This window comes from Heptranchias perlo, chromosome 10, assembly GCF_035084215.1.
Source record: "Heptranchias perlo isolate sHepPer1 chromosome 10, sHepPer1.hap1, whole genome shotgun sequence".
In the NCBI taxonomy this organism is placed as follows: domain Eukaryota; kingdom Metazoa; phylum Chordata; class Chondrichthyes; order Hexanchiformes; family Hexanchidae; genus Heptranchias; species Heptranchias perlo.
In genome coordinates this window covers 16,227,389-16,252,023 of record NC_090334.1, presented here as the reverse complement: position 1 = coordinate 16,252,023, position 24,635 = coordinate 16,227,389, and the positions used below count along the sequence as shown (strand labels likewise).

The following is a 24,635-nucleotide window of genomic DNA, read 5'->3' as shown; positions in this document are numbered from 1 at the left end:
TGCTGCCATTTCCAGCTACTCCTGATCAATCTTTTGTTTCTTAACCTGTCCCATTACCACCCTCCTTGCCTTGCACCATCATCCCTTTTGTCATTTAATCACTCTTGCCCTCCACCCTATCACAGACCTTCCCTTTTGTTCTTTCCTCCCCTCCCCTCCCCTCCCCTCCCCTCCTTTCCCTGTCTCTGTACTTGCTCAAAAACTTTAACTCTTTTAACATCCAGTTCTGACGAAAGGTCTTCTGCCTGATTTTCTGAGCTTCACCTGCATTTTCTGTTTTTATTTACTACGGTGTGTTATATTGGATTAGCGGAAGTGAGCTCTACGATATGTTATGTTGGATTAGTGGGTGTGATATCAAGCCTATAATTTTATATCAGCTGAAGATTTAATTTTTTGATCTAAATCCCACCATGTCTTTTTGCAATAGCTCCCAACCTTCTATTATTCTCCATGCAATACATGTAAATAAAGAGGTGGCACTTTAAGTGTTTCCGAAAATTAATATCACCAAAATTTGAACATTACAAATAATAAATGTTGCACTTTACCCTTGCACTCTGTGGTCATCCTAAGTGTGGATTTATGATTGTATCTTTTGATAACAAATAATTGCTGACTCTGAATGAACAGTGTTTGTGTTTTTTTCTCATTTGTTTTCTTGGATATGAACAGAGCTGAGACTTCATTCATTGCCCATCCTTAGTTGTTCTGAACTGAATGACTAGATAGGCAATTTCAGAAAGTCTAAGATTCTACCACACAGTGAAAGTTTGAGATTTTAAAAATTCTTTATGTTCATTAAATTTACTTGAACAGCTGCGACATGAAGATTTTATTGTGGGCTCTTAATTCTAATTAGTCACAATTGCAGTCCAAGCTGAAGCTTATTACCTTCCCAACATTGTATTGCAGGTTGTCACAATGAGCTGAGACAAAGTTGTCATTCACGACAATAAGCTACACAGAAAGAGAGCAAGCAATAATTTAGGGAAGACAAGTGAATAGGCCAGGGCTTACTCAGCTCTACTTATTCTCATCATCTATTCTTTGTGTCTTGTCCTACAGAGACGCTCTAAGGAGCACTTTGTTTCCCATCAATTAAAATGGCCGTTTCTAATTATCTCTGTCAGAGACCATGGGGCACAATTTTAGGGGGCAATTTCAGGGGGCGGGGAGGGCTCCGAAAATCGCGGAAATCCCGTTCGGGTTCGGAAGCCAGCTCCAACCCGGCAATTAAAGCCGGTGGGATGACAGTTAAAGAGCCTCATTGAGATACTTAAGGCACTTTACCTGTGACAGATAAACGATTTTTAAATTAGCTGAGCGGCTTGCCCACCGCTTCTGATTCACGCCTGGTGAAACTGGGCGTGAAGGGCCGGATCAGGGAAAAAGAAACTAAATAAATTAAATAAAAAACCATAGAAGGAAGTTAAAACACAAAATGAACCTACCTTTGCACTCTGCTCCGATGTCCGATGTCTCCCTCTCCGATATCCCCCTCTTCACCCCCCCCCCATGTCCTCCCGATCTTCCCCTCTCCCTCTCGATCTTCCCCTCTCCCCCCAATCTTCCCTTCTCCCCCCGATCTTCCCCACTCCCACCCCGATCTTCCCCTCTCCCACCCCGATCTTCCCTAAGAGTTTCTGTAGAGATACACCCACTCACCTAAGCCTAGAGAACGTTGGCACAGGTTGTAGGAGGCACAAGGTTTACGGAATACCAAGTGTACGCGGGAGTACTACTGCAGTTTGACCAGCTAAAACCACAGTTGACCATCACAGAGCACTGCTTTCCCAATCACAACCACCCTACAAGTGGGAAGAGTCCTAACTTCCATTGTCAAGTCCAACCCTTCAGGTCCCCTCAGTGAGTCAGATGGGCTGGTCAATCATCTGAAACTCTGGAGTACCGTGATTCTGACTCTATTAGCAGACTACCAATTTCGCCACAGAGGATAAACTCTGTTCTGAATCCCATCGCCCTGTGTGCCATCTTGTCGTCAATTCAAGCTCAAAGAGACCGGTTTAACTCCTTCGGCCATCCACCCCCAACGAGAATAGTTATTAGTGGCCATTAGGCAACCAACAAGCATGTGTTTGAGGCCTCGTTATGCTGATAGCAGATATCAGCAAATGTATGATGTCTTGTCGAATTTGTATTGAGGTTTTGTGTACCTCTAACAATATTTTTCAAAATTTACAACATAGTTGCTTTGTTGTGTGTGCTTTGGTATCAAAGCAATCAATTTGGCAGTGATCAACAAAAATGCAATGATTCCAAAAGTAGGCCAGTGGAATATAGCATTAGTGCTCTAACATACTGTACTGTGGAGTGTCAGGATATGCCTTGCTCACCCAGTGAGTTGCAGTCTCAAAGACAAGTATCTAGCAGAGGTCAAGCATGAGAATGGGGAATTGCAAGGCAGCTTCCCTTGTGCATGTGCTGGTACATGGACCAAAAGTGGTATTGCCAGAGGTCTGCTCAGCCTTTCAGTTGTGTAAAGGTCCATGGTGGTAGAAAAATTAAAAAATGACGTAAGATGGATATAAATTGGAAACAAAGTCCAAATTTCATGTTGGGTCCAAATTTCATGTTACATCACAAAATGTAATACTACGGTGAGTTTAGGAAGCTACAAGCAAGTTGATCTGGATTATTTCCCTTGAATGTATTCTCTGTCTCTGCAATGAACTTTATCGTCAACATTGGCTCATTCTCTCCGGCAGCCATGTCACCTCTGCTTATCTGTGTTTATCAGATTTGTGGATTTCTAATAAGAAGGCAGGTTTGTTATATCGGTAAAATTATTATTTATTAATTTTGTTCGTCCCTATGTTTAGGGAAATAACCTTATTGCTAATTCTAATCTTGAGTGGGGACAACAACTACAGAAACACAGTATTAAGATTACTAAGCACTTTATTCGATTGCTGAACAACAATAAGCAACAGCTCTAAGCAATACTCACAACTGTGGAATATGGTTCAGAACACGGATTGACCAGACCATTGTTCTGGGGAGGGCCAGGAGTGTCTACTGAAGCAATTCTTCCTTGTCTTCTTCATGTTGCCTCTCCTGATGATAGCACAGTTCATTCTCCTTGTTATACAGTTTTGAGGTGACCCTGATTGAAAGCCTTTTAAAGCAATATTCTTTGTTTTAGTCTTACGTCTTCTGATTACCATAAAAGGACCTTCTCTGTCTTTTTTGCTGATTGCAGTGTCCAAAGTTGTGACCTTTTCTGTCCTACGCCTGTTTCCTGCTTTATTTAGCAGCAGATAAAAGTCTGTGGTTTGCAATTAACTGAAAAAATGTCTGTTCAACAACTTACAGGCTGGGTATTTTTCCATTTAGCCAACGAGTCCAAAATTCACCATTATTCTTACAAATTGGTCATGCTAATGTTAATGAAAAATCCTCCACCTTATATCTAGTTATTTCAAGATGCTGGAAATCAGCCGTAATGGCGTTTCTACGCCTATATCACAGATGACGACAAGGATTACTTCAATAAAGTGATGCTTCCGTCTGGAAGCCAGAATGACTTTCTCTTTATTTTGAGTTTGCAGTAATGACTGATACTCAATTATATTCTAATCAGCAAATTTGCAAAATGTTTTAGCTCATTGTAAAAGATGTCAGAGTGCCAAGAATTTTACTTACAGGTTAATGGTTGCATGAAATGTGACTATTAAACAGTTTTGAATCATTTTTGATGATTGAACTTATTTCAGAGTTGTGGAATAGCAATGAGAGAAATAGACTGCTTTTTAAGTCTAACTTTAGTATAAAGAGTAATATAGGAGTAGCTCGTAAGTCTTACAAAGGCAGCTAGGCATTTGTGGATCTTATGTTTAAATGTTGCTATCAGGTATAATTAAGGACCTTGGGCAAGTCAACTGGCAAACAGATTCCACTGATTTATCATGGATCATAGGGGAACTGTTGTTCCCAGTGGTTCTATCAATTGCTTTCCAATTAAGACTTCGATTTTTAGGGTTTATTTGCAAGTCCCAGTGGCTTTACTGCTACAGGGGTAATTGATCAGTGACCTCTGACAGGATTAATATGTCATCTGTATAATCCATATATGGTAAGCAGCAGTCAGACAGTGATCTGACAACTTCTATTTTTACAGCACTCTGAAGATTAAGTGACGTCATACAGTGAGGTGAGTGCAACATTGACATCTCTAGGCAGGCTTATAACAGACCTTAATACTTTTGAAATTTTATATCACAGTGAGAGGATTTGCTAGAAAAAAAATCATTTTTAGCTACTAGAAGCTGCAATTTTGACTCTGGTACTTCTGAAATAAACAGGCTATTGCCTCAGTTAAAATAGCAAAGGAATGGGTTGTGTGTTTGTCTGCTAATGCCACTGTGACAAAGGCATATTGCTGCCAAAGTTTGATTTAGTGGCTGTCTCTTTGAGGCTCAGTTAATGTACTCAGGGAATTTAATAGCAAACTGGGGCCAAAGTCTTGCACTAAGCCTGTCCTAGTGCGTCATTGAGACGTTTATTGTTATGGTTCCCCTGGTAGCAGGCTTGAGGGGGAGTCTAGCACACAGTTTTTCAAATATATACAGACTTTGCTATTGGTTCTGTTTGCTTTTGACAGTTTGCCATTGAATTTGAGTGGCTATTTTTCAAAATCCATGAAATCCTGGTAACTCTTTTCCAGTCTGTAAACAAGTTGTTGTTCTATTAAAAGAAGCAATTGGCAGTTGAACGATCACATGGGAAAGGACAATTTGAAAATCTTAGAAGAAACAGACTGATATTCCTGAAAGAGAAATACTGCGTGTGTTTTAAAAGTTATCTGCAAAGATTTAGCTCAGTTGTAATCTTCATTTTATTTTGTCTACTTTAGTTCGATAAAAGGCATTTTGCAATAAATCTATAACTATTGTATCACAGTTAGATTACTCTCTTCTTCATTATTTGTATAATAAATTCACATCATGTTTTAACATTTAACAAGGTCTGATATAGTGCTCTCCTGCGTTCAAAGACTGAAGTGAAATATTATGGAATCATAAGAGAAGCTAAAAGCAATTACCAGAGTTTGCTTTTCATTTACCCAGGTGCTTTACCAAACTTTTACCTAGACCTCAAGGCTAGGTTAGACACTCTCAAAGGCATGGGTCAGTTAGAACTCACCCATGAGAGTAGTCTAAGATAAAAGAGCCCAAATAATCTGGAGTATGAAGTCTAGAAAGATCCAAACATAAAAATCACCAACTGTCATTTCTAGCCTATAGTTATTGTTCACTTTTTAATGGCGTTATTTTTGTTTGTACAGAATTGAAAATCAGGTCAAGAATGCCGCAATTTCCCTGAAATTTAAAAATGGGCTCCCAATCGGCAAATTGAAACCTATTTGACTGCATCTTAAAGGGATGTTACCCAGGAGTTAGATGCAAAATAACCTGACTTTGTCCCCTTTCATATATTTACAATACCTCACCCGTTATATGCCCCACCTGTTATACACCCCACCCGTTATACACCCTGTTATACACCCAGCCTGTTATACACCCCGCCCCTTATAAGGCCCGCCTGTTATACGCCCCTCCCGTTATACACCCTGTTATACACCCTGCCCGTTATACACCTCGCCTGTTATACGCCCCTCCCGTTATGCACCCCACCCATTGTACACACCACCCGTTATACACCCTGCCCATTAAACATCCATTATAGACCCCATTATACACCTGGTTATACACCCCGCCCGTTATACACCTCACCCGTTATACCCCCTGCCCATTATACACCCTGCCCATTATACACCTGATTATACACCCCGCCCGTTATATACCCCCTGCCCATTATACATGCATTATAGACCCCATTATACACCTGGTTATACACCCCGCCCGTTATACACCCCGCCCATTATACACCCTGCCCATTATACACCCGGTTATACACCCCGCCCGTTATACACCCCGCTCGTTATACACCCCGCCCATTATACACCCTGCCCATTATACACCTGATTATACACCCCGCCCGTTATATACCCCCTGCCCATTATACATGCATTATAGACCCCATTATACACCCGGTTATACACCCCGCCCGTTATACACCCCGCCCGTTATACACCCCGCTCGTTATACACCCCGCCCGTTATATACCCCCTGCCCATTATACATGCATTATAGACCCCATTATACACCCGGTTATACACCCCGCCCGTTATACACCCCGCCCGTTATACACCCCGCTCGTTATACACCCTGCCCGTTATATACCCCCTGCCCATTATACACCCAGTTATACACTTGCCCGTTATACACCCCGCCCATTATATGCCCTGCCTGTTAAAGGCCCCGCCCATTTTAAACCCTTTCCGTTATGCACCCTGCCTGTTATACACCCTGCCCATTGTACACCCCACCCGTTATACACCCTGTTTTACCACCCGTTATACACCCCACCCGTTATACACCTCGTTATAAAGTCCGTCAGTTATATACTGCGTTATACACGCCACCTGTTATACACCCCGATATGCACCCTGCCCATTATACACCCCGCCCATTATGCATCCAGTATAAATCCCGTTATACACCCCGTTATATACTCCATCCATTATATATCTGCTGCCCATTATATATCCCTTGCCCATTATATACCCCATTATACACCCCTCCCATTACATAACCCCTGCCCATTATATACCCCATTATACACCCCGTCCATTTTATACCCTCCCGCCCATTATACACCCCGTTATACACCCTGCCCATTATACATCCGTTATAGACCCCATTATACACCCCGTTATACACCCTGCCCATTATACATCTGTTATAGACCCCATTATACACCCCATTATACACCCCGCCCATTATACACCCCGTTATACGCCCTGCCCATTATACATCCGTTATAGACGTCATTATACACCCCGTTGTGCACCCTGTCCGATTTCCCTTTCCATTGACCCCACCGAAGTTGAATTTCACCCCCACAGGGTCATAAAAATGTTAGAGTGAATAGCTTCTCCTTCCCAACGTTACCTGCCAGTCAAAGCCATGATATGACAGAGCCATGATCTGCTCTGATTATAATACCATTTACGTTTTCTAGGGATTGCAGCTCTGATGATAACTACACAGGCAGTGGATTGATCCTTAGAGCCATCAGCACCTACATTACCTTTATCCAAATACTGGTTATATTTCATAGGCTGGGAGGTACATTAACCCAGTTCCCAGTGGGACAAACATTGTTCAGATGGGAACAATCCCCGATCTCAGATTAACAGCCTGCTAGCTCGAAATAAATCTAACCCTCCTTTCAAGCATTCTTAGCAATAATTCCTAAATGAATTATTTACCAATATTTTAAGAGGATAGAATGCTTGAGAATTAATCTTTGAAAAGTTGTAAAAAGATAGCTGAGTCTTTTTTTGTTGTTGAAAGCTGTCACATTTTTTGACATTTTCTTGTGGTAAAGATATTTCCTATGTATATAAATCTAAAACGGTCCACAGAGGGTTTTATGCCTGTGAAAATTTGTATATTAGCTTTTCAACAAATAAGAGTGCAACCATCAGAGAGTAAATTCTGAGCCCTACGGTGAATATAGCAGCTGTGATCATGTCATATGGCCCATGATTCCACTGTTGAGACCTCTTATATTTTGTAGGCAGCCAAGATCATTACAACCCTCAAACAACGCTAACTCCCTAGTGTTTGTGCGTTTTCAGATCTGAAAAGGTCGGCCTCATTCACTTTAAACTTAACTGCAATCTACTCAAAGTTAATTGGTTTCTTGCTCAAAATTTTATAGTCTGTTTCTTCAGTCTCTGGGGAAATAATTTCTTCAACAAAAGTGTCACCCACAAGCTGGGGAATTTTTAAAATGCCTATACCGACAGAGGACACAGTCAGACACACATAACAAACTAACCTCATTAGGCAGGAGGCTAATGAACAAAGAATGATTGTTAACACATTTGTTTATCCTTTCAAGTGATGACTCTAGAATACTTCACACCAATCTGACAGGGTGTACAATATACGTTTGGATAGACTACAAAACCAGCAGAACATCAAGATTTAAAATCTCAGTCAATAGTCAGAAAATCTAGCCCACTGATTTCCAACTGTTTCCTAAGGTCAAATTCGTAACATTTACTTAGCAGTTACCTTTCTGCAATACTGCAGTTTGATGCCAGTATTGCTACATTATCTAATGTACTGAAATATAGATAGACTTCTTTCACCTTAAAAAAAATATGAATGAAACAGTGGTACAGTTAAGACTTTGCCAAATGCCACCTTTTTTTCTGAAACCATACAGGGCAGGGCAGCAGTGGGCGATACGAATATGGAATGTAAAGACCGATAACGAATCACCAGCCTGTTTTACACTGTGCATGATTTTCTTTCTCATTGAGGTCAATGCTGATTCGCTGTGAGTCTTTTTCATACCACTGGAAAAGACCAATTTCACCCCATCCCCGTATTTTTGAATTGAACAAGATGATATTATTTTCTCAGCTAACATTACATATTGCCTAAGCAACGTAAACAGCACAGTACTATACAGCTGAATAAAGGTGAACGTAAAAGAACACTTGATGACTCATCCCTTATCTCAGTGAGTAGGATGAACCTATTTGCGAGCGCATAATTTGTGGAATCTCGGTTTGATGTTGAAGTGTTACAAATGCAAATCAGTCTCTACATTCAAGCTGCTTCTATACTTGTTTTTGATGGAAGTAAGTAAAGAAAATCCCACTTCACACAGTAAAGGTGAGGCAAATTGGACAAATATTACAATGGTTGGAAAATATTGGACAAATATTGCAATTGTTCTTTGGGACAACTCAGCTAACTCTTCCTGAATTGAGAGCCAGAACTGATCAAGAGACATGGCGTTAAAATCTCTCAAAACAGAGTTACCAGCAACATTGATCTCACGGCTCGCAGTTTGATCTGCCCTTCACGAGAGATGGGGAGGGAGAATATTCTAGATCTTTCAGGTTTTTTTTAGACTCACGGCAAACTTGGTCTTTGCTACAAAGTCCTCTGAAAATGGAGTTCAAACCCAGGTGGAACCCTGCAGTTTATTTGCGTCTCTTCCAGGAAAATATTCACTGAACTTTGTGAAAGGCTGAGACAAATGCTCTAGAATTATATCTCTAACTTCTATGGGCGACATTTCACAGTCCATAATAACAATGTTGGGAATGTAGTTACATTGTCTTACAGCACATAGTAACTCCATAGTAAAGGTTTTTGGCAAAGCTCTGTACTTTTTCATGCATGATGAAAAACGTACCAGTTCTTATCTTACTAAGAAAGGTTGAATTCATTTAGCCTGTCATGTGTGCCGGCTAACCAGCCCAGTAAAACCTGGAAGCGCTGGTTGAGGGAATGACGGTGACGTGGTGATTCAGAGTCGATCAAAAACATGTGGCGTTCCTTCATTCATTCGCAGATTCTTACCAAAATGTTACCATGAGACAGCCATCGAACTTCATCGATTACCTTCATCTGTCCTTTCAGTTGAAAAAATCGTGTGGTTTATCTTTGAGGGCAAGATGTTTGGTCTCCAAGTGGTGTTTTAGTTTCCTTGGTTTCATGCTATCCTGAGCAAGAATGTCAGCACAAACAGCACATTGCGGTCGATGACTTTCACCTCATCTCAAGGGACAACAGCCTAGTTTCTCTAGTCTGTCATTGTTAATGTCCTTCTTCCCAGGTATCAGCCTGGTGATTAGTCACTGAATATTCTGCAAGGTTAGTATATCCATCCAAAGGTCAGGTCACCCAAAACTAAACACATTGCTCCAAATGATGTCTGACCAGCACTTTGTTGCACTTCCTTGCTTTTATATTCTATACCCCTTGTGATGAAGAACAGCATTCGTACCTTAGCACCAGGTGAAATAGCAGTTCTGGTGTAGGGTCCCACCCACAACATGAACCTGACCTCCTCTTTCAGATGCTGATCAGCCTGCTGTATATTTGTAGCATTTTCTGCTTCTGTTTCAGATTTTCAGCGTTTGTGGTTTTTCCTTTTAATTGGGAACAGTGCATTGAAGCTGCACCTCTCTGTTCACTTACTAACCCTCTTTATTGGTGCAGAGAAAGAGTCTGGAATTGGAACAAATTGGAAGCTAGGCTAGATTGGACATTCCAAAAATGCATGTCTACCAACTGCTGCATTTGCACCTTCAGTAAATATAATGGTTACCTGTGAACCAGAAGTAGGCAAACTGTGCCCATTGATATCCCTGTGTACATCCTTCTCCCCTCTCAAGAGGATGTTGACCCCACTCGAATAAATAGCAAGGAATTCTTTTATCAGTGGAAAAAGTGCCGAGACCCCCATCTCTCACACTGCCACAAGATATACTTGGCATGATCCTGTCTTTGGGAAAGATAGATTTCTTTCAATCTCGTGTCCACGGTTTGATCTGCCCTTCACGGGGGATGGGGAGGGAGAATATTCTAGATCTTTCAATTTTTTTTACACCATCGATTTCCAGCCCCCGTATTTTTTGTTAATTATAATATCTGTTGTATTGAATCTGAGATGGAGAGGGAGAGAGTGAGAGTCCATCAGAAAACTTTCTCTTGAGTTATGTGGAGGTGTTTCTGGATGGGGACAGCATGTTTTCTGCTTGGAAAGCGGGAAAACCAAAATATCCCAGTTTTAAGGTTATTCATGAATGCTAATGCAGACCTGTTCACCTCAAGGACACGGGGCTTTTTAATAGTAATGATGAGGGTTACTTTCCAATTGTTTCCACACTGGTGAAACAATTTGTGGTACTAGTGCTATTTAGTGTATGTAAACTTTGTCCAACACTTCTCACAACCCTTGTGATGGCCTGGTGTTTTTGTCCAGCATTGCTATGGAAAGGGAGAAGAATATGCAATTGTTGGAGGTGGCTTCTGTGTAATTTGGTTACTTTTCAGAAGGTGCATCAGCCACTACATCTAAAGTAAAGTTCAAGCTGATGGAACCTTCAAAATGATAATAAAAATACACAAGCATCAAATCCTGTGACAAAATCCCACCGTATCTTGCAGTGCACCTTTTTTCTTGGGATGGATGGGCGTGTTGAGCTGTGGCTTGGCAGGAAATTACCTTTCCAACCTTTCTTTCTGTGTGATGTCCCAGAAATGTTCATTTGTTGATATGACGCAGCAGCAAAACCATTGTAAGCAAGATGTTTTCTAGTACCTTGAATATATTTCAGATATTTCAGAATTTGAAATCCCAAATGAGCTATTGCAAGTTTTAATGGGTGAACCTCCCCCTTCCTATTTAAGGGTTGAGATTCCCAGTGTCCAGGTTATGGAAATATTATTCACTCCGGTAAATCTACAATTTTGGAACCAAAAGTTGAGTACCAATTTTAACACATAGAATCATAGAATCTTACAGAACAGAGGGAGGCCATTCGGCCCATCGTGTCTGTGCCGGCACTTTGAAAGAGCTATCCAAATAGTCCCATCCCCACTCCTCTGCTTTTTCCCCATAGCCTTGCAATTTTTTCCCCTTCAAGTATATCTGAGACATATTCAAGGTAGTAGATAAGATGGAGAACATGCAATAGTGAAACTCCATACGAACACTGAAGCAAACATATTAGCACGATAATTCAACTTAAATCTTTATATATTTAAAGCAGATTTGTCCCTTTTTACCATATGAAGTGCATTGCTGGTTTTAAAAGTACTTCCAAGAGAGGCGGATAGACTGAACGTGATTCAGGCAATGAAATGTTTGAGTGGATTGCCAAACTTGGTCATTAAAAGTGAATTTGTACCCCTGAAAATTACCCAAAAATAAAACTGGGTTACTTCTGTCCATGCAGTTAATCAGAGGGGCTCCTGTCTTACCATTGAGTGGAAGGATTTGCAACTGGTGCTGCAGTATGTGTGAGAATGTTGTGCTGTGCCAAAGGCAGATGGAAACTGTTGAAGGACATCTGGACCCTTTTATTACTCTAATTCGATAAAGAAAGAAACCAGATGGACATGGACGTCAGATTAGATCTTTATTATTCCAGGGGGCTAATGTTAGCAGCTTCCCTGTTTGAAGAGGTTGGATTATGGATAACCAGTATGTGAGGGCTACACTTGTTCAGTGTATATTTTATACTCATGTACTTCATTTTAGTTTCAAAAGAAGCTCTTCTATCTCCCCCCAACAATAAAACCACCAAACAAACACAGATAGTTTAGTTACTTACCAGTGACTTGTTTTGGATCTGTGAGGTAGGTTACTTGTCCAGTAGAATGATCATGAAGGGATCAATCAGCTCACATTAATAAAATGGTTTTATATAATTTATCAAAAGGACACAACAAAAATAAAATATCCTGGTCTCAAATGGGCATGGGGCTGGGATCCCAGGACTTACATCAGGATTGTGCCTGCTGGTGCTGTTCATTGCTGACCCTGTTGGAGTACGCAGGGTCGGGGGACATTATTTAATCTACAACGGGCCAGTGGGCACTAAGGGCATATCTCAGGCACCTGCCTTCCCCTGCAGGCCAGAAATCCAGCGCAAGTGTCCTGTTCTGGGGAGAGTGCCAAGTCTCCCCCGCCCCCAGAACAATCTGTGCTGGGTGCCCAGCAGCCCCTTTTGTGAGGGAGCCACATGTAAATAAATAAAAAGTAAATAATTTGTCTCTGAAGTCTGCCAGTGGGTCCAGGCCACGATCCCATTCTCGATCTTCCTGCCCCTCCGGTAGGGCCCACTTCCACCTATCACTAGACCGGTCCGCCTATTCCTTTGAGGGCAACGTCGCAGAATCTCCCAGCATAGGGAATCCTCCCCTCTTCCGCATCAGTGGTCCTGTGTTGGGATGGGTGGCTTCCCCAAAAAAGGCCAGAGTAAACTCCAGGGTAATTCTGGGAGGTGGCATATCCAGGTCCCGGTGGAATTTGTGGAGAATCTGCCTGTTCTTATGGTTCAGGTGGATATAAAAGATCCCATGACATTATTGGAAGAGGAGTGGGAAGTTCTCCCATTGTCCTGTCCAACTATACCCGTTCAACCAACACCACCAAAAATATGATTGACTGGTCATTCGTCTCATCTGCTGTTTGTGGGATAGAAATTGGCATACTTTGCCTGTAAAACAATGCTCAGTGCATATCAAAAGTAATGATATGGTTGTGAAAGGCTTTGGGATGTCTTGAAGACTAATAAAGCTCACATTGGTACTAGGATTTCTTGTCAAAAGCTCTAAATTCACGAGGTGTGAGATCCTTTCCGAGGGCTCTAAACTACTAACAAGTGTAGTGTAGCTGCAACGTAGTACCTCGTGCATAACTCCACAATTACCGGTAATTAATAAGACAAAGTACATAGTAACAATGTAGTTGATAAATATTTTCATACACGATCAAGCTTGAAAGCTGCAATAAATAAAAAGATATGGTAATATAGCATTGTATCTATGTAGCATTAAAATACAAAACAAAAATTTATAAATATAAAAGAGGCTGGTGGTTTGCACAAAATAAAGCACTGAGTGATCCTGTCAGAATACCTCACAAGGTCTTATTTTAGGCAAATCACTATCTCCTGATGCAAGTTTGTTCGTAGAATCTCTTTTGACTTAAAAAAAAATTAGACAGTTTAAATGACTAGGAGGTTACAGAGTGATGTGGATATTAGGATAACAATAATTTTAAAATATTTTGAAATCAAATAATATAAAATTTGAGGGTGTTCCAGGATAACCTCACCCTTCTGAGCTGAATAATGAAAAAAGCATGCTTACTAACAGCTGAGGAACTACGGGGTCTAAATTGGGCCGCGTATCGCCCGTTGTGTAGGAGGTACGCGGACTCCTAAGGACCCAAAATGACATCCGGAATGCATGCGCACACTTTTAGTGTGACGTGTGACGCCATATTGGTAAAGGCGTTTGCGCGCGCACTGATAACGAACGCTGGCACCATGTAAAGTAGGGAGATTATGCGGTAGATCAGTGTTCAACGCTGATTTAAAGGGACAGATGCAATTTTGGAACTCAACGCTCCAGCCAACGCACTGTCTAAACGTCGCACAGCTGAACAGGCCTTAAACATCATGGAGGACCACCCCCCCGCCACCAGCGCTATTTAAAGGGATCATGCAGGAGTTACAAGTTTGTTGCTGGATTATTGCTTCTGGCTGCTGATGCATTTGTACCTGTTTTTGGAGGGCTTCTACATTTGAATACTAGGACGAGGGGACATAGCCTAAAAATTAGAGCCAGGGCTTGCAGGAGAGAAATTAGGAAACGCTTCGACACGCAAAGGGTGGGAGAAATTTGGAATGCAGTTCTGCAAATGGCAATTGATGCTAGCTCAATTGTTAATTTAAAATCTGAGATTGATAGATTTTTGTTAATCAAAGGTATTAAGGGATATGGGGCTGAGGCGGGTATATGGAGTTAGGTCACAGATCAACCATGATCTCATTGAATGGCTGAGGGACTAAATGGCCTTCTCCTGTTCCTATCTTCCTGTGTTCCTACAATAAAGTTTCAATACTCTACAGGGAGTGGGCTGGCTAGCTGACAGGCAACAGCAAGGGCACTGGTAGAGGGCAGGGGTGGGACAGGAATGCTGTCATCCTGAGAGAGGACAGCAAGTTCATGTTCAATGGAGCCACTGCCACTTGCTGCCTCCTGTTATGCGCCACCTTCTCCTGCAAGGAAGCGGGACGTGTGTCAGTGAGTGTCCTGCAAGATATTTGGGTGATGTGGCTGTCATGGTTGAATAGCTGCCTGCGTGTGTGACCCGTGAGTTGAGGGTGTGCGGCTTGCAACAGTGATAATGGGCTCGATTTTAGCACCTGCGATCGGGTCCGTTCCTGGCGGGGGGGCTACGAAAATCGGGGATTCCCGGGGTGGGTCAGGAGCCCGGCTCCAACCCGCCCCATTTCCAGGTTCCCCACTGACGCGCTGACATGCACGCGCAGCCCCCGCATGTGGGACTCCCGCCGGCAATTAAAGCCAGCGAGGTGCCACTTAAGGTATGTATTTAGGTATTTCAGGTCGTTCACAGACCTGATTAATGTGATATTTTAGGAGGGGTGGGATTTTACAAACAACTGAGACTGTTTCCTGTACTGGGGGAAACACTCCCAGTTCAAATGGACGTGTTGCAGCCACCAGCCTGTGGCAGCTGCAAAGGTCCATTTGACAGGTGGGAGGGGAGACCCTCACTCATTGCAGGAGGCCATTCTGTCACTTTGGACAAAGTTTGGCCTCCACCACCCTCCTCCTAACAATAAAATTCATCAACTTGAACACTTACCCCGGTGTCCAGACACATGTACCTACCTTGCGGACCCCCTCAGACGTACATCTTCCAGATGGGGGCCGCCGTAGCTGCAGTCATGACCTCCTCGGAGGGCGAACAGCATCACCAGCCTCGCCGGCCACGCCGTCCGCCCCTGTCACGTGGAGCTCCACAACACAGTGCAGTGACACATCCATCTGCACAGCAGGAGGGAGGGCAACCGCAGAGAGAGATGCGTCGCAGAGGGCACTACCCTCACCACAGGGTCTACAGACTGAGGCTCAGCTTCCTGGACCTCTCTGAGCAGCAGTGTACACAGAGGCTCAGAGTCACTCGACATGTAGTCGTGGACATCTGCAGCCTCCTTCATGCCGAGCTGCTCCCGGCTGGCCCGAGCACCATCTTCTTACCTGTCGCTGTCAAAGTCACCACTGCCCTCAACAACTTCTCCTCCGCATCCTTCCAGGGTGCCACCAGGGACATCGCCGACGTCTCTCAGTCGTCTGCACAAAAAAGCCCTGCAAATACACCTACACCCACTCTGCAGTGTGGCATCAGTTGTGGGTCTTCATTGTGATCCTCAGGAAAGGGCATTATTGCACAAACCAGACAAGATTCGCAAAGATGTGGCAGTAGTGGTGCCAATATAATATGTGAGGTGAGTTGGTCAGAAATTAAATAGAAGTAAAAACCATGACAAACCCTCAAACACCCTTGTGCATCCCCTTCATGCTCACAACACGTTTGCCTTACGCTTCCTACTGCACATATGTGATGCATGGCCTGTGGCTGCAGAACAGGTAGTGGCAGGTTGAGTGAGGCTGACCGTGAAAGAGATGCATGAGAGGGTGAGTATGATATAGATCCATGAGATTGTATGAGGATTGGGTTGAGTGGTAGTGGCGGGATGAGTACTGGCGAGGTGAGTAAGTGCAGGTAAGATGAGGATGAGGTTTGAGTGGGTGTGAGGGGTGATGTGACAGAGTAGTGTTGGCAGTGCAGAAGGAGATGTGGGGTGGGGGCAGTGATGTGGCAGATGGAGTGTAGGGGAATGAGTAAGTGTACTCACTTTGGCTGACCTACTTAGGTCATTGCAGCGCCTCCTGCAATGTATGCAGGTGGGCGATATGTTGGTGGTGCAGGTGACCTCCTCTGCCACCTCGAGCCAGGCCTTCTTGGTGGCAGAGTCAGGCCGCTTCCTCCCGCCCGCCGGGGGGAAGATCTCTGTCCTCCCCATCCTCCTCACCCCATCCAATAAGAGCTGGAGTGAGGCATCATTAACCTGGGAGCAGCCTTCCCCCTGGGCTGTTCCATGCTGTAATTTTTCCTATTTCTTGCAGCATCAGTCAGTGGAGGACTGCCCCTTTAAATAGAGCTCCTCCAGCTGACAGACCTTACTGCGCATGCGCAGCCCGCCCGCCGCGCAGCTCAGCAGTGGGGAATCCGGAACAAGAGGTAAGTGGATCCAATCAGCCTGCGATTGCCCGCGGGGCAGACTGATTTCACCGGGTGCGTTACCCACGCGCCCAATCGACCCTCCGCCGCCATGGTAATATCGGGCCCAATGTGTGAGGGTGAGAGGAAGCATCTGATTGGAAGAGTTGAGTACTGATTGAAAGAGTTTGTTGGTAGGTGGGTGATATGGTGGGGGGGTGTAGTGCGTGGAGCAGTGGATGCGGCTAGTGGTGCAGTTGGTAGGAGACGCCACTAGACAGTTGACCACACTCACATTGACCATTCATGTCAAAGCATTGAACTTTTCCCTGCACTGCATCCATGTTTGTGATGCTACGCGCCTGGAAGTGACTTTTCCCCTACTACCTCCCACTACCTCAGGACCTTCTGTCCAGAGGGCCTCTTGCTTCCCCCTCCCCCCCACCCCGCGGATATAGGATGTCCCTCCTTCTGTCCACCTCTTGCACCAAGGCCTCTTGTGCATCAGCAGAGAACCTTGGTGCACGCACTCTCGCAGGCCTGGTACAAACTCAGATCGGCAGATTGGTGGGGTTTGACGTGCAGATTGGAGGATGTGGGATTTAGTAGTGCGCAACTTTTATTCATTGTTTTAAAATAGCTCAACAGTTTGTAAACATAGGGACGGGACCTGCATCCGTATTGTACGAGTGCGATGTCTGATTTCCGTTCAGACTCCGTGTGGACCCGTATCTTATATTTTGCAAATATCAGAGTCCTGCAAACATTGAGCAGCCCAGTTGTTGCTCATTAAAAATTCCAGAGTTCCCATCATCACCATACTTCACTATATTGCAGCACAGATTCAATTCACCATTGATTTCCACCACTTCCTGCAGCCACACTGCACCTGCCCTTTAAGAGGTGCGGGCTGCCTTTCAGTGTGCCAGTCTCTTGCGATATCTGGGCCCCCTGCTGGTGAGCAGGCAATCATGTAAATCAGCAGGTAGCACGAATGTTACGTGCTACCTGCGCCTCAACGACCGGGCGCGGGTTAATCGCGCACTGCGACTCCCTTGCCCGGTTTCGGGGGTTATAAGAAATAGAAGCAGGAGTAGGCCAATTGGCCCCTCGAGCCTGCTCCGCCATTCAATAAAATCATGGCTGAAAATATCAATTATCCAATTATCCAATATAACCCCCTATATGTCAAAATGGTCTGCAAACTAAGAACCTCCAGAGGTCAATAACAGCTTAGCCTCCCTACTCATTAAAAGGATGCCCCAGAGCATGGTACATTGGCGAGACCATGCAGACGCTGCGACAACGGATGAACGGACACCGCGCAACAATCGCCAAACAGGAGGGTTCCCTCCCAGTCGGGGAACACTTCAGCAGTCATGGACATTCATCCACCGACCTTCGGGTAAGCGTACTCCAAGGCGGCCTTCGAGACACACGACAACGCAAAATCGTCGAGCAGAAATTGATAGCCAAGTTCCGCACCCATGAGGACGGCCTCAACCGGGATCTTGGGTTCATGTCACGCTACACGTTACCCCACCAGCGAACAAATGTTATCTGTTTTTAATATAATGGGTCATTTGCTGGCTCTCTCTGCCTTCCGGATGTTTCTGCCTCTCTCTGTGTTTTTTTTTTCTCTGTTTTTTTTTCCCTGTTTGTTTTTTTATTGAATGTGTATTCGGAGGTTCTGCAGGTAACACCTCTCTGTCTGAACACGGTGATTGCCTTGGCAACGGGCAGTTGCAGGGGCAGTCTGTAAACACCATTTATTATTGTTCAATATGTATAAATGCGTAGGCTTCAAGGAGATCTTGAAACATTTGCCTGAGGAAGGAGAAAATCTCCGAAAGCTTGTGAATTTAAAATAAAATTGCTGGACTATAACTTGGTGTTGTAAAATTGTTTACAATTCCCTACTCCCACACCTGGGTCCTCTCCTGCCCATCTTTGCGCCATAAGGAATTGACTACTGACAAGAGTTTCAAGGTTCTGGCATGTTTAGCACCAGTGGAAATTCCCCGGGCGACATATAATTTAGCAAAGATTCAAGCAAGTCTTGCAAGTTAAATGCAGGGCTCGAATTTGGAATCTAACAGCTAATTCCTTTCAACTCAGGTTTACAAATGGGTCTTGTGATGGTAAACATAAGGCTTAATGTGAGCACCCTATTTTTTAATGGGGGTTTGTATCCACATGCAGTTCTTGCCATTTTAGAATCCTTCAGCACATTGTCCTCAACTCTTGAATCTGGGTTCACATCGAACATTCTACAGTCAAATAACCTAGTGACACTAATTATGTAGACTCAAACATCATAAATGGGTACTTGGGAGAGGTACTGACTGACTGACGCACCTGTGGGTACCCTCAGAACAGGAGGGGAGAACGTTTTGGGAGGGACTCAGGCCTTTTCATTTCTGCAAACAAATCCATGCTGAGCATGTTGGCACCCCTCATTTAGGCAAGTGGGAGATGGAATAATCCAGTTCCACATAAAATAGGAATTTGTCATGTTGAATGATTATTGTTTCTAAACTGGCAACAGACACAGAAAACAATCACAATTAGCTTTAATATTACAGCAAAACCTATTCAATACACAGCAAACAATGCACTAAATCAAGTTTTAAAATGTAGACAATTTTTGACTAAGCTTAACCCTAACAGTTCTTTAGCTAGTATCTTTGGCAGATTCTTTACAGGGAGTAAGTATGGTATTTATGGGGCCCCATTTGATCAGGAGTTAAATTTAGCTCTCTCTACCAGATGTTCATGGGAGCTATTACTCCTGAGTTGAAAGGAATTAGCTGTTACATTTGTTTAATGCACATAACTTGGGGTTTCTAAAATATATGTAGCACTTTTTGTATGAGTTCTGGAAAAAAAATCAAGAACTTATGAAGCAGATATGTTTGAGGAATTTAGACAATATTCAGTGTATGCAAGTTTACACTTTTTATGGCTGCTTGTTCGGCAGGCAGAAGCTTTTCATATTATGTGAGTATCGATTTGCCTCAAAAACAGCCAGCAATGACTGCAGTGATGAGTCACTCGAGCCAGCTCAGGCATACAGAGACGTGTCCTGTCACTAACATGGCAACACTGATGTCATAGAAATGTGCCCATCCATTGAAACACAGGAGATGTGGTTGATCTGAAAAAAGAGACCGCAAATAGAAAGCTGCTCTGTTATAAAGGCCACCGAGGAGGCTCCTGAGCAGTCAGCTGCAAAACGAACCGTGATTTTACCCTCTTCTGTTTAATATGAGGGGGAATTGACTTTCCTCCGTCAATTACTTTTGTATTCTCCTTGTTCCATTATTTAAATCCCATTTTCTGTCCATGTTACACGTTTTTGGCCAGTCACCGTGACTGAATTCTACTTCAAGACATCAAGCACACAGGGACACCATGTGGATGGTTTCACAATCACTTCATCAAAGAAAAGGTGCTGTGAGAAAAACAAATAAAGTAAAAAGTAAAACAGTTCACCTCTGACAACCTGAGGTCAGAATTGCTCTTATGATATTTGTAATGACTGCATTAACACATTCATATGTTATTCCTTTAATATGCAGCCTTTCACCAATGGGTTAATCCCTGCAGTACAATGGTGAACAGAGGAATTTCATCAACACCTGTTAAATGCGTTTATTGCACAGCTGTAAACAATTTTACAACACCAAGTTAGAGTCCAACAATTTTTATTTGAAATCTACAAGCTTTCGGAGGCTTCCTCCTTCGTCAGGTAAATGTTCAGGAGCTCCTTTATTGCACAGCGCAGTTTCAGCCCCTATATACTCTGGGTCAGGGAGAGATTTCCCTTCCTCTTTAGCACCTGTTTGTGGCTGGTTCAGAGATGGGCAGGGGAGAGAAATCAGCCAGCGAACCATTCCACTGGCTCCCGCCTCTTCCTCCAGAGTGATGGCAGATGCTGGATACACTCAATGGGTGGACGTATTCAAGGGGCATGTTAAATAGGTCATCTGATGTAGTCTCCTTTATTGCTGCAGTTATTTAAGGTATTGGTGAGACCGCACCTGGAATACTGCATACAGTTTTGGTCTCCATACTTAAGAAAAGACATACTTGCTCTCGAGGCAGTACAAAGAAGGCTCACTCGGTTAATCCCGGGGATGAGGGGGCGGACATATGAGGAGAGGTTGAGTAGATTGGGACTCTACTCATTGGAGTTCAGAAGAATGAGAGGCGATCTTATTGAAACATATAAGATTGTGAAGGGGCTTGATCGGGTGGATGCAGTAAGGATGTTCCCAAGGATGGGTGAAACTAGAACTAGGGGGCATAATCTTAGAATAAGGGGCTGCTCTTTCAAAACTGAGATGAGGAGAAACTTCTTCACTCAGAGGGTAGTAGGTCTGTGGAATTTGCTGCCCCAGGAAGCTGTGGAAGCTACATCATTAAATAAATTTAAAACAGAAATAGACAGTTTCCTAGAAGTAAAGGGAATTAGGGGTTATGGGGAGCGGGCAGGAAATTGGACATGAATTTAGATTTGAGGTTAGGATCAGATCAGCCATGATCTTATTGAATGGCGGAGCAGGCTCGAGGGACCGATTGGCCTACTCCTGCTCCTATTTATTATGTTCTTATGACACCAGTGCTGGGCTAGGAATGTCATTGTGTTCCAGTGTCCACGGTAATTAAGTGGGGGGCGGGGGGGTAAATTTTAAATGGCTCCCAAGCCATGCAGTTGGTTGTAGGGCAATCGATTGAACTTCGCCAACGTGCCAATTTTACAATTTATTTGTAGAAGAACTCAATACTTCTTCAACTGCGTAGGGAGCAGCCAAGTCACTCATGCTCTGATGCTTCAGGTGCCCGAGGCCTGCAGCAATGGTATTCCTCCCCTCCGAAAGGCAGAGAACCAGCCGGAGTCCACCCAACAATATTTAAATTAACTGACACGGTAAAATTCACCTGGGACAGCAATGGAAGACAGGGTTGGATCAGCACTGGGCGCTAGAGGTGGGGTCAGCACTGGGACCTAAAGGTGGGGTCAGCACTGGGACCTAAAGGTGGGGTCAGCACTGGAAGCCAGGGGCAGCATCAGCACTGGGAGCCAGGGGCAGCATCAGCACTGGGAGCCAGGGGCGGCGTCAGCACTGGGAGCCAGGGGCAGAGTCAGCACTGGAGGCAGGGGCGGCGTCAGCACTGGGAGCCAGGGGCAGGGTCAGCACTGGGAGCCAGGGGCGGCGTCAGCACTGGGAGCCAGGGGCAGGGTCAGCACTGGGAGCCAGGGGCGGCGTCAGCACTGGGAGCCAGGGGCAGAGTCAGCACTGGGAGCCAGGGGCAGCGTCAGCACTGGGAGCCAGGGGCGGGATCAGCACTGGGAGCAATGGGCGGTGTCAGCACTGGGAGCAATGGGTAGGGTCAGCACTGGGAGCCAGGGGTAGTATCAGCACTGGGAGCAATGGGTGGGGTCAGCACTGAAAGCCATGGGCAGTGTCAGCACTGAAAGCCATCGCCAGAGTCAGCATTGGGAGCCTTGAGCGGGGTCAGTACTGGGAGCAATGGGTGGGGTCAGCACTGGGAGCCATGAGCGGGGTCGGCACTGAAAGCCATGGGCGGGGTCAGCACTGAAAGCCATGGGCGGGGTCAGCACTGGGAGCCACGGGGGGATGGAGGTGCAAAGCCCACCCTAATGCAATTCTAATGGGATTGTCGCTGCAAAGGAAAACTCAGCCCCAATTCTCAGGAATCTGTTTTAAGGAAGGGAGCAATCTTTGAAAACCTCCTCCCAATGTCATTTTGATACATCTCACTTTCAGATATACAATGTACACTCATTAATGCTAACAAAAAAGTCAGCATAAGTTTTAAGCATTTCTTCTCAGCCTTTTCACCAACGTTATTGCTAACCTGCTAAAACACAGCAAAATACTGTGGAAGCTGGAAATATGAAATAAAAACAGAGACTGCTGGAAAGACTCAGCAGGTCAGGCTGCTTCAAACTCCCAGAAGCACAAAGAAAAGCAAGTCCTTTTATTAAAGAAGCACTATACATAACTTTTTCCATCTCTCTTTCTTCCCCCAGAGAAATTCGACTAAACCTTTAATAATTTTATTTTTGTATTAATCAGTCCTCATTAATCCCTGTTCAGAATGAGAAACGCACAGCACAGCACTGACACTTCTTGTACCTGCGTTGAGGCAGGAAGTACTAACTGGCGTGGGATGATGAGGAGCAGAAGGAGGAAAACATTGATCTTTAGAACTGACAGAAGGGAGAGAATTAATTTTTTTTAAATAATAGTTTAAAGTAGATATTTTGCTGTGGAATGCTCTCTGCGTACTGCTCATTTCAACCTGCTGAAGCAGGAGGAATAAAGCAAACGATTAGGGTGAGTGGATTGTAACTGCCCGAAAACACCACTTTCACTGCAAATCGTGCTGCACTAAGGTGTAGAAATTAACGGATGTTAACGTGTGCCAAAACACAACGCTATCGGAGCCATTGAAAGTAGCACAAAGTGCAATATGAAAAATGCCCCAAATGAAAGCAAACTACCCTTGATGTAGTGGCACGGTGCGATTCCTAAACACAGTTTCTTCATTTGTTTTTGATATACTTCTTCTACTTGGCTGGCCTCTTGCTACATGACTGCAACTTAAGTACCGAGTTAGCTCAGCACAGCAGTTTTCTTTTTCTGCCAAAGTTCACTACAGTGATAATTGCTTGTTCCACATTTATTTAGTGTCCAGACGTGTGAGCTGGAATTACATCGTATGCATTACAGTACAATTTGCTGATATTGTAATTAAGATGTAATTAGCTTTAATAGTGCTCCCCATCTGTTTTTCTCTCTCTGCAGATGTTTCAATGCCCTGATGTGAGCTGGCTGATTAAATAACACGCAGAGTTTATTCTCAGCTCTTTTCTCAGTGTGAGAGTCCTTCCCCCCTCTCCCCCAATGCGTTCCTTGCCCCTGGAGCAATGGCTCCTGTTTGGGCTATGGCACTGCCAGTCTTGGCACTTCATCCAATTTGCCATTCTTGATGTGCAAGGATATGGAGTGAAGGGCTAATTGTACAAATGCTTGCTACTGGCGTGGAGCCTCACCCACTGGTCATGGGTGTCAGGTGACTGTGGGCATGCTGCCCATTTGTTGCATTAAAATTAAAAGGTGGAAAATGGTGGGCACCATGCCCATGGTTTCCCAATATGCACAGCAGGTGGGTAAGGCTCCTTGCCTGCAGCACACATTCTGCACTTTCCAAAAGGAGTCACCGGATAGGGATCAGGGGTGGGTGCCCTGTCTAATTTTTGTCCTCCCAAGACCCAAGGGTGCTGCATCGCTCAAGCTGAGATAAGAAGGCAATGGGCTTTGATAACATCCTGGATGTTGTGTTGAAGACCTGCACACCAGCACTAGCTGGTCCTCTAGCCAAGCCATTCCAGTGCATTTCTCTGTTGATTTGTAATGGAAAATGTGGCAAATTGCCTAGGTGCGTACTATGCATAAAAAACAAGATGGAGGTTTAATTGGGCCGTGCAGCGCCTGTTTTTCAGACACCACGAGACTTCCTAAGGCCCCACGATGGTGGACAGGATGCGCCTGCACACTTCCAACTGGGAGTGCATTACCCAACATATTGGTTAAGGACAAACAAGGGGAGTCCTTTACCCATGCCTGAAGCAGATGTTAGTCCCTTTGCATATGCAAATAAGGGCCCGCATGCCTACTTCAGGTCCTCACTCCAACATTGGTTTGCCCTGAGGCAGCCAGCACTGGCTACCTGAGGGAAAACCAACCCTGAACATCGCATACACAATCGCCATCCTGAGGACCATCACTTCTGTGTGTAGTCACTGTCATAATGTAGGGAAACGCGGCAGCCAATTTGCGCACAGCAAGGTCCTACAAACAGCAATGGGATAATGA

The 24,635-nt window shown here is 44.3% G+C and overlaps 1 long non-coding RNA gene across 1 annotated transcript in view; it reads right to left on the bottom strand.

Annotated features, from left to right (window-relative positions):
- LOC137326101 (uncharacterized) overlaps window positions 1–3,433 on the bottom strand; it is a 52,354-nt gene extending 48,921 nt beyond the window's left edge. The window contains exon 1 of the long non-coding RNA XR_010964101.1: window positions 2,972–3,433. This is a non-coding gene — a long non-coding RNA (uncharacterized lncRNA). The remainder of the gene's footprint in view (window positions 1–2,971) is intronic.
- Window positions 3,434–24,635: the final 21,202 nt, after the last annotated feature.